Here is a 19,977-nt window from a genome sequence, read left to right on the forward strand (position 1 = left end):
TGATCAGGAGGTGTGGGGAGGGAGGAGGAGGCGCTGATCGGAGGGGCTTTCGGTGGGCAGGAGGTGCTGGGAGCAGGCTGGGGGAGTGGATGGTGGGGGCTGCTGACGTATTACTGTGATTCTTTGGCAATGTACGTTGGTAAATTCTGGCTCCTTCTCAGGCTCAGGTTGGCCACCCCTGTTGTAAACAGATACAGGCAGGGATGCTCTGGTGTGGGATCCTATTGAGGTCACTAGCACTCCACATGGGGAGAGGCTCCACCCAGGCAGATCCAGTTGCAGGATTGGGTCCAGAATCAATTGAAGGGACCTTCATTCTGTCAAGGTGGAGTCCTGCTCACCTTACTGGCAATTCCATTATGGCCAACAGGGCTCCGCGTGAGAGAGGTGAGCAGCAGGAATTGGTTCTCGGTGGAGTCCTAATTCCACATTTGTGAGGTCACAATCACTTCCATAACTGTGCAGCATGATGTCATAAACCCAGGCTAAGGACTTCCTGGCAGGCTCTCCCAGGGTGAGCTGGCCCTTTCAGAGGGTTGATGATGGCCCAGCTGCACCTGTGCCAGATTTGGCCTGCCTGCCTCCCCAGCTGGAGGCAATGGGGGACAGCAGCGGAGAAGGCCTCAGGCAACCAGGAGGTGGGTGTGGGAGAGCACAGGGCACAGCTGGGTGGGTTCACAGCCACTGGAGGAGGGCTGCAGGAGAATGGAGCGGGGGTGCTGCTTATGGGGTCAAAGAAGGGAGTGCTACAGCAGGGAGAAGAGACAGCAGCAAGATGGAGGGGCTGCCGTAGATGGGGAGGAGTCCTAGGAGCATGTGCTCTCCAAAGAGCAAGAAACCAGTCAGGAAGGCAGGTCATACAGGAGGATGTGCTGGGAAAGAGACTCAGCTCCCTCTTCTCCAAGTTTGGCCATGCTGGTAGGGTGCCTAAATCTTTAGAGCTTACAGGGCCAGGAACCCCTACAAGAAGGAGGCTGTAGGGTCCCCTGTATTACCACCGGGGAAGGGGAAGAAGGAATTGTGCACCTGGCATGGCGCTGGGGTGGAAGAATGGTGTCTCCTGCTGGACTTTGGTTACCTCAGAAGGGGTGGACTTCTGGGGTTGGGCCAGAGGGCCCAGTTACCTCAGCAACCAAAGGGGAGAAAAAGACAAGTCACCTTAGGGGCCTGATTAGGCTGCAGACTAAGAAGATGCAGTTCATGGGTGTGCAGCTCATTCCAGCCGGCAGAGAGATCAGCCTGCAGGGAGCCAGGAAAAGGGCTGAGAGTGCTGACGGGAACAGGTAGTTACACAATAACACGGGCCCTAGATGTACTTGTGCATTTGCTGAGCCCTTCCGGGCTGGTGAGAGAACCACCAGCTCCCACAGGCTTGGAGCTGCTGTGGGAAGAGAGCAGGGGTGGATGGGGAAAGTGTCAAATATTCAAAAGGAAACATTTTCCAGGCTGGAAAAGGGAAGCTGGGCAGTTCCTGGGAAAGGACCTTTCTGTCAATACCATTGTTCCTTTTCTCGTGTTTGCTGTGGCGTGAAAGTGCCACTGTGAGACTCAGCTAAGCAGTGACCCAGCACTAAAGCAGTAAGCTTGAGGCCCTGAGCTGGAGTGAAAATTAAACAAACTTTGGGGGAAAATACACTTAAAGCCTCCAGTAAAAATTCTAACTAGACAAGCCCTGCACAGGGGGTTTGTATGTTTATACATCTACACTTATGTGCGGTATGTTTCAAAATGAAAAATGACATTTAAAAACAAAAGGCCAGGGCCACCTGGGGGGGGCAGTGGGGCAATTTGCCCCAGGCCCAGCAGGGGCCTCGCGAGCCCTGGCCCGGCGGCGGTCCGGGTCTTCGGCGGGATTTCGGCGGTGGGGGGCCCTTCAGTGCTGCGGCCCTGCAAAAGGCCTCAGAACGCTGCAGTTTTCACTCCATTCTTACTCCACCTTTACTCAGCCAAAGCTCCCAGTGACCTTCAGAGAAGCCATGAGGTGCTCAACACTCCTGAAAATCGCTTAAGGGTGTGTTTACGCTGCACTGGAAAGCCCAGGGCACTGACTCTCGGAGCCCAGCTTAGCTGGCTCAGGCTGCGGGGCTATAACATTGCAAGCGTAGATGCTGGCGCGTGGGCTGGAGCCTAGGTTCTGAGCCCTCCCCCATTGCGGGGTCTAAATGACCGTAAAGAAAATGGCAGCTCCCTACATGAAATGCAGTGTTCCTTGCAAGGGAAGCTTAGCAACCTTCTCTGAGAGCTACTGCATCATTGTGAATGGCTGCGGTCAGAAAAAGAGAGTCCAGAAAATAAGATGGGGATCGGGGTGTTAATTTTAAGAAGTGGAGAGTAAGAGAAAGGTTGGAAGACCCGAAACTAGACAGATGGATGTCAAACAGAAGGACTTGATTAGCTGTGGTGTTTCTGAGCTGGATTTGAGGATGGGACACAGGTTGGAAGAAGAAGAATCTAAGTCTGTTGGGAGTTTGATTCTGTTGTGGCTATTGGGGAGAGTGGTCATCACTCGCTCCTCATTTACAGGGTCTCTTTCTAAAGTAACACCTTTTATGTCAGTGGGGTGGCACAGGTGGGAGGCAGCTCAGCCTAGTGGATAGTGTGCTACCCTGGGACTTGGGAGAACATCGTTCTTTGCCTTGCCCTGTTGGGTGACCTTGGGCAAGTCATGGTACTGCTCTGTGCCTCAGTTTCCCCTTCTGTAAAATGAGGATTGTGATACTGACCTTCTTTGTAAAGCACCTTGAGATCTACTGACAAACAGAGCTATGTAGGTACTATTATTATAGAGCTGCTCTGTAGCTTCATGATTTCTCTGTTTACTTCAGTGAGGTACATTGCTCATCCCAGTACTCTTCTTACTCCCCCCTCTTCCTTCCTTCCCCTGTAATTTCAAACCAATTCTATTTGCTCTAGGTATCTTAACAAAAATTGAGGATGCTTCCATTGTGGGTTTCTCACCTAGGCTTTGCAAGTCGCAGGTTTAACTTCTCTCTTAAGTCTGCATCTTCAGTGATGTCTGGGCAATGCAGGAGAGGGTGCAACCTCTGCCTCCATAGCAGCAGCACCTGGGGAATAACGGTAGGGTTGCTTTCTAATCATGGCTACTGACTTTTTAACGCTAGACTCTCAGCAATGTGTGGATAACAAAGCCACAAAGATTTCAGAAGCTAAAGGCTCATAACATCAAACTTTTTTAGGACGGTTCATAGGTTGGTACCAACATACTTGATGTAGTTCTGTTAATCCAAACATATTTCTCTCAGTGTTTGGAATGAAATCCTGCTCTACTGAAGTCCATGGCCCAACTGGAATTAATTTCAGTGGAGCCAGAATTTCACTCTTTATATTTAGCAATATCCTTCTGCGGTGGCTTGAAGGTAGGATTCATAAACTGCTTGATCTTCCTAGCGGGTACAGTACACAATGGTTTTGTCTTCTGTGTATGTGTGTTTCTAGGGCACTTATCGCTGCCCTGTCTGGGTGCTCTTAAGTGCTGGCCCCTGCTGTCTGGGACTCAGCCATGTGATTGCTGACTATACTGTGCACTTTGTATGTTGACAGACACAAATATGCCAGGGGCGTAAGCGTCACAAGTCAGAACGGTCATGAAGCAGTACCCCTCCCCATTAAATGTCTGCTGTCGGGCTTCCAGCTTGCCTGCTAGACTCATCACACTGTTTTCTTCTGCCTTCAGAATATCTCCTGGTATTTACTATGGTCCTCAAACCCTTAATAATTAAAGCAGATTAGATGAGAACAGTTGTTACTGTGCCTCCGTGAAAAATGGTGTTGGATACTGACGTACCAAGCAACACCTCTTGATACGGCAGCTCACGGGCACTGACCTACAGCTGGAGCCCTTCTTTATCGTGAGTGACAGCGGAGTCAATGTGTCTGTACAGTAGCACCCTAACCACCACCTCAGGTGGACTGATCTGCCAATCCAGCTGAGTAACCTGCCAGCTATGGCTAACTTAGCTCGCTGGTTTTTACAGAATGTGCACCCAAAGAATGGGCATGCTGACTAGAAGACATCCAGCCTGCTATACAAATGATTCACTTTCAACGTTGCTTTCCCTGTTTGCATTGCTTATTACTCACTGTTTCAAAGTTGTGAAAGGTTAAATGTCTAATATACTAAAAAACGACATTCCAGTTGTGACACTGGCTGTCAAATCAGGACACGTCTGTCTATTTATGTCTTAGTGGTTAGTTTACTGGAGCATGTACAATTTAAGTCAAAGGTTTTGGTTCTTAACTGAGAATCAAATTTTTAACAGTGGAAGTAAAACTAAATTAAGCTTGCTCACCCTTCTCAACATAGCCTAGTTCTGTTGAGCTATTAACACTGCCTATCAGAAAGGGAAGATTTCTTTTCTAAAGAACAATCGATCCTGTTTCCAAAAGAAAGTGCCTGCCATCCTAATAAATCTTTTAGAAGTGAGTACATTTCTCCTTTAAATAGATGCAGAGTTCAAACTGAATGCGACAAAACATAGAATTGTATTTTAGTGGACAAGAAATATACCAAAATATTGGTTAGCACCCTACAGCATATAGACTTTAATGCTGTGGTTTCAACCTTTTTTCATTTGCAGACCCCTAAAACAAATTTGAAGGGAGGTGTGGACCCCTTTGGAAAGCTTAGACGTAGTATGCGGTCTTTGCAGGATTGGGGCCTGCATCCTGGATTTTGCACCCAGAACTGCACGGGAAGACCCCTGTCCCTGTGCAGAGCCTGACGGAAGTCATTGAGTTTTGTTTGGGCATCAAGGTCTTAGTGCGGGATCAGGGCCTCAATGCAGACAGGATGCCACAAGCGAGGCTAACAGACAAGAAGAAGGGAGACAGGGAATATGTAAGGAGGAAGGAAAAGGGTTACAATAACATCAACATCACACACAGTATGTACTCCTCTCCGGGGTGCTGTTAGATTTTTCTTTTTATTTCATTCCTTGGCAGCAACACCGGATGTGGGTGTTCAGCAGGACATTGACTGGGGAGAGGCAGGTGGCTTGGAAATTGGACTCCATGCTTAAAGGGGAGTAGCATGAACGAAGGCTCAGAAAGTGGGCATGGGAGAAAGAAACCAATCAATGGCTGTGATTGGTGGAGCAGAAACGGAATGGGAACCACGGGGGTGGGGGGGAGAGTTATCCACTGATAGTGGCTGTTAATGTGGTGAAGAAGAACCTCGGCGGCGGGAGGGTGGCAGATGCTATTTGAGATAGTTAATGTCATGTTAATGGAGCTGGAATATATATTAACAGGGCTCTGCAGCCCTGTCAGCAGCAATCACTCTGAGCCCATCTGAATGCAGAGAACGGCTCACCACAGGATCTATTAGTCACTTGGCCTATATGATCAAATTACTGCCATTCGCTGCCCGTTTAACCTTCCTAGGGAAACACGCAGAGCTGATCTCTCCTCAGCTGGAAATCCATCTCTGGAACATCCTTGAGAATACTGTCTATCCCCTTCCCTCTATCTCTATGGTCCAGCATTATGGTCCAGTTTAAACCTCCTTCCATGCCGAGCTTGGAAGAAACTAGAGAAGACTTGGGGACACATGAGACACTCTGCTGTTTGAGGAAATCCACTCTAAATACCAGACTATCCCGAGCTGATCTGGAGTCACTCTGATGGGACACTGAGTTCCCTCTACACTCACTGAATTAATGCCCTGTTGAGGACCTTCCAGGAGTCAGCCAATGTGGAGTTCTCTTCTGACTTCAATGGGCCTTAGGTCAGGCCTAATCTGAGGCATTGATCTCTCCATTTGGATGAGGCGTAAACCCAAGGAACCGAGCGCTTGTGTCCACTCAGGATCTCATGGTCTTCCCAGGAGCAGAGATGTTAGCTCTGGTATACCTGAACTCAAAAACACTTTCCCTCCCTTTCACTGTTGTCCAGTGTGCCTGTGCAACTGTTCCCTACCCCAGAAGCAGTTGCATTTTCAGTGATGGTGTCTGTACATAGTTTGTGGGGCACTTCAGTCCTTTAGCTACTCTATCAGCGTAAAATAGTGGGGAAAAATAATATAACTGGGAAATGTCAATTGTGTAAACAATGCATTTTTTTCCTCTTGGCAGTGCATGGCACCATAGTACAGAAACTACTAATTGTATGTAGCTAGCTATGTGTGAGACTCCTGTTACCACAGAGTCTGAACACCAGTGGTGTATCAGGAGGATACAATAACATAAGCCACAGCTTGGCCGCTTTCCCAGCACTCTACAATCTAAATAAAACAATGAATAGACCTAAAAGTGATCAGGTCTGACTACAGTTGGTCTATCGTTAGTTCACTACACTGGACGTAAAACAAAATGGTATTGTCTGCAAAGGTTGCTCATTCAGCGTCTCACCTTGTAAAAAGCCTAGGACCTTTGGAAAATCTTTGGGACAAATTCTCTCTCCTCAGAGCTTCTCTAAGCCCGGGGACTTCCGTGGATTTGCACAGCAGTGTGAGTGAAGATGGAATTTACCCATTACGTTTAAGACCAGAACAATGTATTCCCATGAATCCAGCAGATCCATTTCTAAGGGGGAAGCCACGTGATGCTGATTGCACGTTTTGTAAAGAAAAATTCAACCTGTGGCTTTCCTTTACTATGAACATCAGCTCAGGCCTCGGTTCAGTGAGATAGTGAAGCATGCACTTAAGAAAGGTACTTCACCACAGCCTTGGCTTCAGCCAGAGCTTTCATGTGTCAAGTTATTATTTATTTATTTATCCATTTTCTTATCTATTTTCTCCTCTTCTCCTCTGTTTTTCGCCCTGGTCTCCATTTCTTTCTTCAGTTTACTCTTGACCTTCAGGTACCATAAAGCAACTCACCCAGTAGCAATATTCATGTAGAATCAGCAGTCAGGTACATCAACACCATGTCTTTGTGCTTAATGTCAGTTCTGTCTTGCTTATGTACATAATGTGCTTTACCCTGCTAGTACAGAGAGAAGTGAATGAACCTGGTCTGCTTGTATTTATTAGAAGCTTAGATACTACAGGGATGGAAGCTGGACAATACTGAGCTAGATAAACCTTTTGGAATACATTATATATATGCAAAAATAGTGGGCTGTATTTTTCTGTCCTACTCCTTGGGCTGGAATGTGTTCAGATTTTGATCACAAAAATTCCATCGGGGTTTTTAAAAACTGCTCTCAGTGCAGCGCTGTGGTTCCATCCAGGCCTGCAGTAGGAATTTAGAAGCAAATGGCCCATCTTGCACAAAGCTTTCACAGTCCTTTCCAGTACAATGATTATTATTATTACTTTTTTTTTAGTACCAAGCTGCAAGAAAGCACCCAGCTGTGTGATAATCAGCACAGTAGACCGTGCTTGGCTACTGGCATTTAACTGCAGGAGCACAGTGGAATCATTCCCTAGGACAAAAACTTGCTGTTTATGGTGACCCCAGGATTCTTTGGTAAGAGTCATTATTATTTAACCTTATGTCTGCATAGCTACAGACAACCATTTCTAAAGCATCTACCCTCATAGTATGTATACACGTCTTTGTTCTTATGGTCACAACGTCAAAACAATGCTTCAGAACTAGGTATTCTATGGTAGAGATTCCCTGTCAGAGACTGTATTAAAGTGCAGCTCAAATGAGAAGCGTTATTTGGTTCTCAAAAGGGTATTCTGCCTCTAGATGTTCAGTGAGTTTTGCTGTGGGCTTGTCGGCACTGCAGTCAGCTGTTGTACCACATGGGAGAAGACATACCCCAGCTAGCTCTGATCTAGCCAGCTTGAATAACAACGGCGGTGCAGCTGCAGCAGCAGGGGCTGTACAACGTCCGCCCAGGACCCTGGGTGTGTACTTGCCTGTGTTACCACAGCCTTGCTGCTGCTATTCAAGGTAGCTTGCTCAAGTAGGTCTGCACATTCTGCAGTCACACCTCTGATTGCAGGGTAGCCATATTCTGTAATTCTATCACGTGAATTCAATGTGTCATGTCCATGGTGGAGCCCGGTCCAGCAGAGCACTTCAGCACGTGAGAATGTGTCAGTGAGAGGGCTGCCATCTAAGCCATCACACCAGAATTGAACTGGGGACCTCCAGAGCTAAAAGCATGAGCTGGTAAAGCTTGAGCTAAAGAACCTGAAGCGTGTTCAAATCCTCCGCAGATCGGGTGCGGGACACCCCTAAAACATTCTCTCCGGTGGGTACATGAGCGTGCGGGTCATCCCATTGACTTCAGTGGGCTACTCACCTGTTCAGAGTGAAGCCCGTGCTTAAGAGCTTTGCTGAACTGGGGCCTAATTCCGCTTTGGCTGGATACCCATCCTGCTTATTTGGGGCCAGATTCGGCTAACGTTACCGATGCCGACTTGTACCTTCTCTGCATGTAGCTTCATTGAACTCAAGAGCGCTACTTGTGCAGTGAAGCGCTATGCAACTGGAGAAAGGCTGGCGGAATCTAGCCCTTTGGTGTTTGGTTGAGTGCTACAGCCAGAGATGCAGCATACGGCCAGTATCCAGCACTGATCAGGAGGAGGAGAGGCAGAGAACTTGGGGAATGCTAACAGGGAGTCTGATCCAGGCACAAAGTCATGAGGAGGAAGAGGAGAAGAGCTTCTGCAGAGTCTAGGGAGTGGGATGGAACGCAGGAGGAAATGAACTCAGCCGTGGGATCCAAGCCAATATGTAGTGACTGTGTGGAATTCACAGCTGCAGATGGCAGTAGTTACTCTGGCTGTACACGTGCAATGGGCTGGAGACACGTATGGTCCATAACAAGATTCATGTAACAAGATGCATGTTAAAATAAGACCATTGGATCTTGTGCTGACTGGTGTGTCTACCAGGGCCAGGAAGGAATTTCTTCTCCATATCTAGCTTGATTATTTAAAAAAAAATAAAATAAAAAGGGGTGGGGGGATGTGGTATTTCACTGGTCCCTTACCCATCCTGTACAAAATATTGCTGAAAGCTAAGGACTTGGGTTTGATGATCCAGTCTGGCCCATCCTCTGTTCCTAAATGCATCACTTAACCCTAAAGATCGGTCCAGGCCGAAACCGATACTCCCTAACGCTGAACCGGAATCTGAATTTCACGGTTTCAGGGCGAGTTGCACCTCTGTCCCCTTTGCGGTGTCTCTGAGTGCGCCCGCTCAGGACTCGTGCCTTTCTCTGGCCCAGGGTGGAATTTCACAATTCTCCTACCCTTAGCTGAGGCCTGGGCTACAGCAGACGGTGTGTCACAGTGCTTACCCAGCAAGTCGCTGAATATAGCGACCAAATGGCCTTTCTCAAACCGAAGTGTTTGTTTTAATCATAGGAACAAAGCGTAAGAGGAAAAGGATTTTAAAACAACAAACAGTCTGTTCTACCTAATGGCTTACCGCCCTCTGATGGTAGCCTAGCGGCTTCAGACACCCCCGCAAGTCCTGCATGTCAGTCCGTTTTCCCTGAACAGCTCCCCCAGATAAAGAGGGAGTCTCTTTATCCAGCCAGCGTTCCCTGTTCTTGTCAGTTCCCAGGCTTTTCCAAAGCAGAGCAGTGGGCTCCGCAGAACCACCCCCATTCCCCGCGGCCTGCTGCTTCTAACAAGCTCCAGCTCTTCATCCACGTTTCCAGCTGGTGAGACAGTTGGGCGGCTCGACCTGTGAGTGTAAACAACAGAGCCCAGCCCCATCTGCTCCTTACACGACTCTGATGTCTAGACGGTCTGGCAGTTCTAAATGGGGTGGAAAATGAGCCCTGCACAGAGTGGTCTCTTTCCACCAGGGCGGTTTCTCCCTTCTGATTCTGACCTACGTTGCTGTGTCCTAGATAGCCCCTAGAAGCAGGATTCTGCTCCCTGCTCCTCGAGGAGAGTGGTCTCTTACCTCGAGACACATAGCCCGCCCCGAGTACAGGCTAAGTTAACACTCAGTCCTCCTTTAAAAGAGCCCTGCTGGAGTTCTGGAACTCTTGTGATGCAGATGGGAGGCCAGGAGGTGAAAAGCAAGTTGTTTGGCTGGGGTAGCGAGCAGGCTCCCTGCTGAGGGTGGCAGCGCTTGGAGAGCATTTGAGGAATCAACTGTAAACAAGAATGTTAGTTTATGTGTGTGTGTGGGGGGGGAAGCCTGGGGGCTCATGTAACTTTCCTCCTGGCCTCTGCTGTAAAGACACGCAGGGTTCTAATGAATAACTTTCCTTGCAACTGTGATTTTGATTTTTTTTTTAAACCAGAATTTAAAATAGCCTCATTCTGCTTTGCTAATTAATAGCTTCCCTGGTGCCTGAAGTACTTTGTGCATGGGCCAAAGTGCACCTCTAGTGCTCCCTGCGTACTCATCCGGCAACACAGCCCACTAGCCCTGTCCCCAGTACAGTGCCAGATCCATGTGCTACAGACACAATTATACCATGTAAATCACAGAGAGGGACGTAGCTGAGTGAGCTGGGAGGAGAACCTTGGTCCTTTGGCTCCAAAACCTCAGGCTTCTGGTATTTGTGCTAAAGGAGACCTGCTCCGGCTAGCCGCAGAGAGATGTCCCTTATCTTCTCTTCACTGACCCCTAGAGGGCAACATCGAGCACACCGCATGTCCCCTTTGGAATGGTACATCCCAGTGGAGTGGTGATACTTCCGAGAGCCCCCACCGTGTTCTATTGCCCAGGCCCAGTATTGGCAGCAGGGCCCAGTGGTGAAAGGGTCAGTTGTACGTGAAAATAGTCATTGTGTCTTCAGTGTAGCATGCTGGAATTGTTCCATGCGACTCCTATTAACATCAATGGCTAAATCCTTGCACATTAATTCCCAAAGACTTAGATACATGGCCTGTATGAAGAATACAAAATGATTCTTTGAACATTTGTACAGGTACAGGGAATGCAGGTTTTGAAGCTCTCCTCCAGAGCAGCTTCAGCTGCCTTAACTGCTGATGAAGAAGCCCCTTTAGAGGAAGGGTCTATTCCTCCCCCAAGGATGGTGCTGACAAGCAACGCCATCCAGCTGCTTTTGAAAAGCTCTGCATGAGACTTGTGGAGAGATGCCAGGAACGCTTAGCGTGCATGTCTGCACAGGCAGCTGGCAGAGCAGCACTTTGGGTCCTTCGTCAATGTGGTGCGAATACCCAGGCAATGCCGATGGGTTCCGTAAAGCTCAGCTTGTGTCTTAATTTCACATCTCAGTGCACTGATGTAAACTGCTCCCACGAAGGAGGGATACAATGAGCCGGGAACCAGTCAGAGCGAGCTCTGGAGAAGATCTATGAGATGGTGTAAGGCATCCTTCTCTCAGCTCTCTTTCTTCCATCCCCCTCATGCTCTTGATTGCTGCATCATTTTGTTTCTTATTTAAGTGAGGTCGGAACGGCTTCTCCTGGGCTCTGTGGAAGAAGAGTGAGAACATGGCTCATGTCATTGTCTGTATGATATTTTCGTTTGTATTGACTTTGCTAGTGCTTTTTATGTAGCCTGTTGTAAAACTAGGCAAATATTTAGATGAGTTGATGTACCTCCTGGAAGACCTCTGCGTACCTCCAGGGATATGCGTTGAGAACCACTGATTTAAAGTACTTATCGACCTAATTTTGTAGTGTAGACCAGGCCCAAGTGATCTGCCCCAGGTCAGAGGAAGCCTATGACAGAGCGGGGAATCTTGGTTCTCTAACCCTAGTGCCTTAAACACTGGGCAATCCTTCCTGTCTATGAGAGACTGAAAACAAAGAGTGGAAACAAACGGTCCATCCTCAGCATGGCAAGAGGTTAACAGCCATGAGGATCCATAAGAGTTCTGGCGTTTGGTTTATTAACGAGCTGGAAAGGAGAAGGTCAACAGCGAGGTGGCAAATATTGCAAATGTACCCAACGTTATTTAGACCAGAGATGGCTGTGAAGGATTTAACAAAACTAGGAGAGTGGCTAGCAATTGAGTCGACAAATGCCTTGGGAATACCTAGTGGAAAGAACAGCTTGAACGGCTCCATGGAATTGGGTTCAGAATGAACTGCAACCAAATCAGGGAATAAGATCTTTGCCGTGGCATCACTGTGGAGGGCTCTATTAGTATTTATTAATTAATTTATTATTTGTATCGCCATAGTATGCAGATTTGCCAGTCATAGACCAGGATCCCACTCTGCTTAACCTTTGCTCAAGGTGCAGCAGTGGTTAAGAAAGCAAACAACTATGGGGCTGTATAAAGAATAGGATAGAAAATAATACTGGTAGTATAATAACGCCATTATTGTAAACTCTCTGTGGGGCAGAGACCCTGCTTTTTGTTCTGCGTTTGTACAGTGCCTAGCGCAGTGTGTGTGTGTGGGGGGGGTCGGGTCCTTGACTAAGGCTCCTAGTTACTATGGTAATACAAATAAGTAATAATAATAATTTGGAGACCTCGGTAAGATTAGTTAAGATTTTGTAAGGTTTGCAATTAAGGCAGGACTAAAAATCTCTCACCTTCCCACCTGGGGCTGGACTTGATAGAATTTCATCTCCAAATCTGTTGCAACAACTTGTCTTCATAGGCCCATTGAGTCTTCGGTATAATTGTTTTCAATGTCATAGTTACTAACATTTGCGGAGGAAACATGCTCATGACATTATTAGCTTGGCTTAGCTGAGCCACATTGCACTTAATACTCTATAGATAGGACTCTACCAAATTCATGGCCATGAAAAACGCATCACGGACCGTGAAATCTGGTCTCCCCTGTGAAATCTGGTCTTTTATGTATTTTAAGGTTAAAAGGATGCAAAAGTACACAGCATTTCTCAAACTGGGGCTCCCAACCCAAAAGAATGTCTCAAGGCTATTGTAGGGGGTCATGGTATTTCCACCTTTACTTCTGTGCTGCTGCTGCTGCTGCTGCTGGCAGCAGTGCTGCCTTTAGAGCTGGGCACTCGGCCAGCAGCCACTGCTCTCCAGCTGCTCAACTCTGAAGGCAGCGCAGAAGGGAGAGTGACAATACCATGACCTCCTTACAATAGCCCTGCAACCCTCTTTTGGGTCAGGACCCCCTGCTGGAGAAACGTTGCATCTTAAGGGCTTTACATGTTTGTATTTTGCTGTTTCCAAATACATATTCATGTTTTGTTACAAAACTGTGAAAATTAAGGTTTAAATATCTGAAACTGTGAAATTTAAGATTTTTTAAATGCTATGGACGTGAAATTTACAAAAATGGGCCATGAATTTGGTAGGGCCCTATCTATAGATCTAAAGCAGCATAGCCAATATTTACATAAACACTTATCTAGGAAAAGTGTGGTTTTGGTTTTGTTTTAATCAGTGAATATCACTTTTCCCCAATTATATTTAATGTCATGGTGGGAATACATAGACTTTGTGGATCACTTGGTAAATTTTAATTAAAATATTGCAATAATGTTATGTTAAGATGTGTTGTACACCCTAACTAGTCCTCTGAAATACTACACGTACAATGTGAGTGAAGTATGGTTATGAAAACATTAGCTGTTGCATTTCCTGACTTCTAAATTTGAAAACTAGCATTGCCTCAACATATTTTTTTCCATTTAAAATAATATATGTAGCTATGCAAATATACTCAAGCATGTCTGCAAAACTTTTGAAGAGATTATCAGCAAGGCAAATTGAAAGTGAAAATATGATGACACGGTCTATGCAAGTGGTGCTATGTAAGGGTATGGCTACACTTATTGGGATCGACGCTGCGGCAATCGATGCACCAGGGGTGAAGACCCGCTAATTCGACCACAGATCGCTCTCACATTGACTCCGGTATTCCACCGGAAGGAGAAACGTAAGGTAAGTTGATGGGAGAGTTTCTTCCGTCAACCCAGCGTGGTGTAGACACCCGCAGTAAGTTGACCTAAGCTACGTTAACTCCAGCTACATTGTTCACATAACTGGAGTGGTGTAACTTGGCTCGACTTACCCCCTGCAGTGTAGACCTGCCGTAGGTAAACTCTGAAAGGTAAGATGGGAATGATATTGCACAACTGGTTTTTCCTTTTGATACAAAGTGATATGAAAAAACTAACAGTAAGAAACATTATTACATTGTGCAGCATAGGTGATATTACTGCCTTATCCCAAATAAACCACACTGACACCTGCCAAATGCAGAACATAGCAACTAGCCATTTCCTTAGGGCAGCATCATATGGAAAGAAAGCCAATATTACCTACGTAATTCAGCAACAAGGATGTAATTCTCTATTCAATTTCCTAGGTTGGCTTTACAAATTCAATAGGCACGTTTTCTCTATCTATTAGGATAATTTCTCTAGAACTCCATCGGTTTAATCTCTATTCAGCTTTACAGGATTGTCTTCCAGAAAGGCTTGAATCACTGGATATGCTTGAACCGTTCTTCCTTATTTTCAGAATAAACTGTTTTAAAAGGTCCTTTAGAGAGACAAGGTGGGTGAGGTAATATCTTTTACAGGACCATCTTCTGTTGGTGAGAGACAAGCTTTTGAGCTTACTCAGAGCACTTCTTCAGGGTTGGGGAAGGTTCTCAGTGTCACAGCAAAATGGAAGGTGGAACAAATTGGTTATCATAAGGAGTTAACATGTTGCAAGGGGGGGGGGCTAGACTAGATGACCCTTGTGGTCCCTTCTAACCCTAAGATTCTGTGATTCTAAGAGATCATTCAAGGTAAAGTGGGCAGGTAACACCTCTGCAGTCCTAGGTCAAAGGAGAATTAGTGGGTGATAGACTCTTGTTATGTGCCATAAATCCAGTGTCTTTATTGAGTGCATGATTTTTAGTGACTAGCTAAGTTACAAATTTAGCTTTCAGGCTCATCTTCTGAAGGAGTTGTGCAGGTTTCCTACAAGGACTGAGAGGTCAGACGTGGAGTCATCGCTTTGTGAAAAGTATCAGAGGGGTAGCCGTGTTAGTCTAGATCTGTAAAAAGCAACAGAGAGTCCTGTGGCACCTTATAGACTAACAGATGTGTTGGTCTATAAGGTGCCACAGGACTCTGTGAAAAGTGTTCACTCATGGGTGTTTTTCTCTTTTATCATTTTTCGATGTGAGCTCATTAGAGAGCATAGTGGTTGCTTCATTTCACCCACATAGTTGTTACTGGGACATTTAGCACACTGGATGCGGTAGCCCACACATTGCAATAGGTGTACGTAGGACCCTTGGATCTTGAAAGGTGTGTTGTGGGGGGTATTGATCATCATAGCAGTGGAGATACGTCTGCAGATTTTGCATCTGTTATGGCAGGGTTGCTTCAAGTTGGTGGGCCCTTGTCTATGGGGTCTGTTAATGCATCTTCTCTGCTCAGGAAAAAATAACCTCCAAATAGCTGTGCTGATATAAGCATTTATAGGCTCAGGGGTCAGACATGTAGAGAATTTGGGAAGGAAAAATGCACATGCTTTTAGGCTGGTGTTTCTGGGGGTAAATCCAGTGCTTAAGCATGTTGGGTTGTCTCCTTGTTTCACATATATTTGGGCAGCCTCCTGCCAAAACAAGTCCGGTAACATAAAGCAGACCCTCGAGCCCGCCTGAGATGTGTGTCCTGTGCACTCACCCAGCAGCATCTCTGCGTTTTTGCTCAGCCAGAGAGAACAGGCAGGGCCCACCCCCTGCCCCTGACGTCTGGGATGTATTAGTGAGTGCATGGCTGGAGCCCGGGGCTGGGTAAGCCGAGGAACTCTGCACAGAGTGAAAAGCCTGAACAAACCCTCCTCTTCTCTGAGCTCCTTACTGTTGCAGTCCTTATACAGTAGCCGTAGCTGTGTGCTTTGCTCCTGTCAGGCACCAGCTTTGACCCATGACTTGTTCCTCTCCTGTGAAGAACCAGGAAAATACAGTCGTGCGGCTAGGTGGGATTCTTTTCGGTCCCTTCCACGGTTTTGTGAGTGTGTGTGGCCTTTTGTGATGCTGTCTGAGCAGAGGACGGTCCATCACGGCTGGTAGCAAAAGGAACGGGCCATGAGGGGTGAGTAGCTGTGGGCAGCTTTGCCTGATGTACAGTGGATCTGGCTTGGTGAGTGTGGGAGGCAGTTTCTGCCCCAGAACGGTCTCAGTGGTATATGTGACTCTGAAGAGCAGTCCGTGAGTGTGCAGTATGTGGTGTGGCTTGTCTGTGTGTGTCTGTGTTTGAGCACATGAGTGCGAGGTGTAGGTATCTGTTGGGGTTTGTGTGCATGCATAATATCTGTGTGTAGCTTCTGTGCGGTGTATGTGGGTCAATTTCGTGTGTGTGTGTGTCTACGTACTGGAAGAGCAGTCTGAGGTTTGTGCAGCATGCGTGTGACAATGTAATGTCTGGGCATAGGGTGTCTCCGTGTGTGGGAGGCAGAGGAGAGAATGCATGTGTCTCTCAAGGTTTTGCATTCTGTGTAGATAGTCTATGGACTGTGTATGTTGTGCTGGAAATTAATGTGAAAGACATGCAAAAGCAGGGAGCAGTATTACTGCAAATACTGTTTCTGTTTGGCTTCTGTGCGACATGGGATGTGGGAACTGAAGAAGCAACACAATCTAATCTAATAAGCATTTTTCACCAGAAAACTTTAAAACACACTATGGACATACATCTACGTGCATAGCATCCCTCTGAGATGTGTTAGTATGACTGCCCACAGATGGGTAAACTGAGGCACAGAGAGGTTAAGTCTGGTGTTTAAAGTCACACAGCATGTCTCTGTGGCAGAGCTGGTCCCAGGCCATTATTCTAAAAATAGGCTCTCTGATTTGAGTGTGTCTTTAATTAAAGTTTTTTTAAAATGGGTGGAATAATTCAGTAGCAATTCAAAGGTGATTTGGAGCAGGGCTGGAGGGGGGCAGGATATGTTGTATGAAAGCTGGTAACCTTGAGGCAGAAGCTGTCATTTTTCTATTGAGCTGGGGAAGGACAGAGGAGAAGGAAAGGAAGAAAATCTGTGCCTAACCTGAGTGAACTGATGCTCATCTTCATGTTGCATCTTCAGTGTGGATTCCATCATGTTGCTGCGTTTAGGATGAGCTCTAATTTACCGAGAGGGCTGTTTGCACAGAGCAGGGAGCGGTGCCCTGGTAGGGTGTCGCAGCAGAGGGGGACAGAGCCACTCTGTGTTAATGTGGGTGACAGTAGCAGGCACAGCACCAAGGAAGCTGCTTGAGCGTAAAGCTTGGGTCCTCCAGCAAAGGCAGATGGTGCTGAAGTGGAACTGTCTGTGTCGTTAGGGTGATGGGCTGCTAGCTGGAGGCCTTTAATTTACAGGCTGGCGAAGAGCCAGTGGCACCATATGGGCAACGAAGACCCCAGGTTAAACTGATGAGCAGTCGCATGGGGACGTTTTGGGGACAAGGAAGGGGTCCAGGTTTAACTCAAACTTTTAAATGTCGATTCATAGGGTAGAAATAGTGAGGGAGACTTAACCCCAATAACAGTCTGTACCTAAGCACTGCCTCTCCTTGCTCTGGATGCTGTAGCGTAACAAATAGAAAGTTAAGGGGCGACTCGATTACAGTCTATAAGTATATACGTGGGGAACAAATATTTAGTACCGGGCTCTTCCATCTAGCAGAGAAAGGTCTAATGTGAGCCAATGGCTGGAAGAGGAAGCTAAACATGTTCACACCGGAAATAAGGCGTAAATTTTTAACAGTGAGGGTAATTAACCAGAGGAACAATTTACCAAGTGTCGTGGTGGATTCTGCATCGCTGGTCATTTGAAAATCAAGATAGGATGTTTTTCTAAAAGAGCTGCTTTGGCAATTACTTTGGGGGAAGTTCTCTGGCCTGTGCTAGACAGGAGGTCAGACTAGATCGGTTGTTTTCAAACTGGGGTACACGGCTCCCTAGTGGTAGGCAAGCTCTCGTCACGGGGTACACGAGAAAAATCCTGTAATGGTGGACAACGCACTTTATTTAGTAAGACTTGATAATCTAATCATAGGTATAGTATGACCCTATCTCATACAGGGGTACGAGGCGGGCTACATTATTTGGAAAGAGGTAGGCAGCCTAAAAAGTTTGAAAACCACTGGACTAGATGATCACAATGGACCCTTCTGGCCTTGGAATCTATGCATCTAGGACAAATAGGCCAAACAAACGGAGGGAGGGTGACCTGACAGAGTCCTCTTAACTACTGGAGTGATCTACAGGTCATTTAAATCTGCTGCACAGACCTTTGGGGCGTGTAAAGAGGGGTATTTAAAATGTCCTTAATCTGAGCATGGCAGGCTGCAGTGCCATGGAAATGGCTGATCCTCCTGCCCCTTTCTATGAGGTCCAGGGAGATTAGTGAAAGGAGGATACCCTCAGCCTGTGTCCCTTGGGGCCTAATGGGGGCTGATAAACCCATTGTACAGACTGGGTAACTGAGACTGAGGACCCGATTCTCCCTTGTACTCTGTCTCTTTGCTCTGTCATTGTAATGAGGCCATAAAGGCGGGGAAGAGGCTCCCAGGTAATACCTATTGCTCCATCTGTTGGTGTAGGGCTCCCGGAACAGATCTACACTAGTCTGGCCTCTCTCCCAGTTCCCCTGGTGAAGGGACTGAGTTGGGGAAGAGAAGGGACATGTGGAAGCAAAATCTTTTCCTGTCTAGCGTAAAGTGGTAAACAATCCCTAGAAAGCCATTGCAACTGGAGCATAAGCTAGAGCAGCCCCAAGGCTGCCTTTTGGGTAGGTCCATGGCTGTCCCGAGCGTGATATCTGTGCCAAGTGCAGGCATGGAGAAACAGAGAATCAGGTTCAGAGAGATTAGGTCTCAGCCAAGGCCAGTGAGGGGGTCATTTGACCCTGCTTTCTTGTTCCCCCGTATAATGGGAATAATTGAATAGCGCTACCTGAAACTTTTCTGACAAAAAATGGATTTTCAACCTAAACCAAAATTGCCTTGGAATGTTTTTCACTTTAGTTTATTTTTGAAAAAAATGGGAAAAATTTGACCGATGTATTTTATTGAAAACCAAACTGTATTCATTTATTTATTTTTTTACCAAAAATAGTTTTCAAAAAACAAAAAATGTTTAGGTTTCAGTTTCTGTTAAAAACTGGAAAACGTATCCTGGGGAAATCTGGTAAAACAATTCTTAAAATAATTTCCCTGAACTATAACAGACATTTTTTTTTCCAACCAGCTCTAATGATGATCCTCACCTCTGTAAAGCACTTGGGGCCCTACAGATGAAAAGCACTTGAGACAGGAGCTCTCTTATTGTGTCTGGACAGCACCTGGCACCAAGGGGCTCTGATTTGAGCTGGGTCCCCGAGGTGCTAGTGTTGTACCAATAGGAAATGTTGTTACTCTTTGTGAGTGAGTTCACACAGTGTGGTAGTGCTTTCCAGACAGCGAAGCAGGGAGAGTCCCACCTTGAAGGGCTCATGGTATAAGGCAGAGGGTACGGGAAGGAGAAGCGAGATGGTTATTTTAAAAGTTAGGTTCGCTGGAGGCAGCACAGGACAAATGGGCCTGGAAGAGGGTATGGTGTGTGGGCAGGGTACAGGCTCTGTGCCTGAGCACGGTAAGCTTGTACCGTGCACAGGAGACTGCAGAGGCAGTTGTGGGAGAAGATGACAAGCGAGTTGACAAAGGTGAGAATGCGGGTGGTGCAGGGGGTGGAGCGTTAGGGGATATGGCTCAGAGGCGGTGTGGGCTTGTGGTTAAAGGATAAGGGATGGACAGACCTGTAAGGGTGGGGTGACCAGAAGCTTAAATTTGCTGGGCTAACGGATGGGGAGCCAGTGGAGGGACTGGAAGTGGGGAAGGAGCTGGGGAGATGACCTTAGTGGCTGTATTTGGTATGGGTTGAAGGGAGGCAACGTCTGTGTGTGCGTTGGGAGGCCGGAGAGGAGGCTGTTGTGGTGGTTGAGGGGGGCTCTCGTGTGGGCCTGTTTGAGAGGTGTGGCTGTGAGGCTGGAAAGGAACAGGACTGGTCTAAGAGCTCTAGAAAGGGCAGGAGTTACCCTGTATTCAGAGCACTGGACTGTGCCTCCCACCAGGGTGTTTCCCGGCTTGGCCGGGATGCCGACTGGTGTCCCTCTGCCAGTGTGAGAAGGCAGCTCTCTGTAACCACAAGGGCTGCG

The 19,977-nt window shown here is 47.0% G+C and overlaps 1 protein-coding gene across 1 annotated transcript in view; it reads left to right on the forward strand.

The window, feature by feature from the left end:
- Positions 1-9,542: 9,542 nt before the first annotated feature.
- Positions 9,543-19,977, forward strand: part of GJC2 (gap junction protein gamma 2) — a 123,055-nt gene continuing 112,620 nt past the window's right edge. The window contains exon 1 of the mRNA XM_039527626.1: positions 9,543-9,619. The gene's annotated coding sequence lies outside the window, so the exon portion shown is untranslated. The remainder of the gene's footprint in view (positions 9,620-19,977) is intronic.

The sequence above is a fragment of the Mauremys reevesii genome, linkage group 2 (genome assembly GCF_016161935.1).
Source record: "Mauremys reevesii isolate NIE-2019 linkage group 2, ASM1616193v1, whole genome shotgun sequence".
NCBI lineage: Eukaryota > Metazoa > Chordata > Testudines > Geoemydidae > Mauremys > Mauremys reevesii.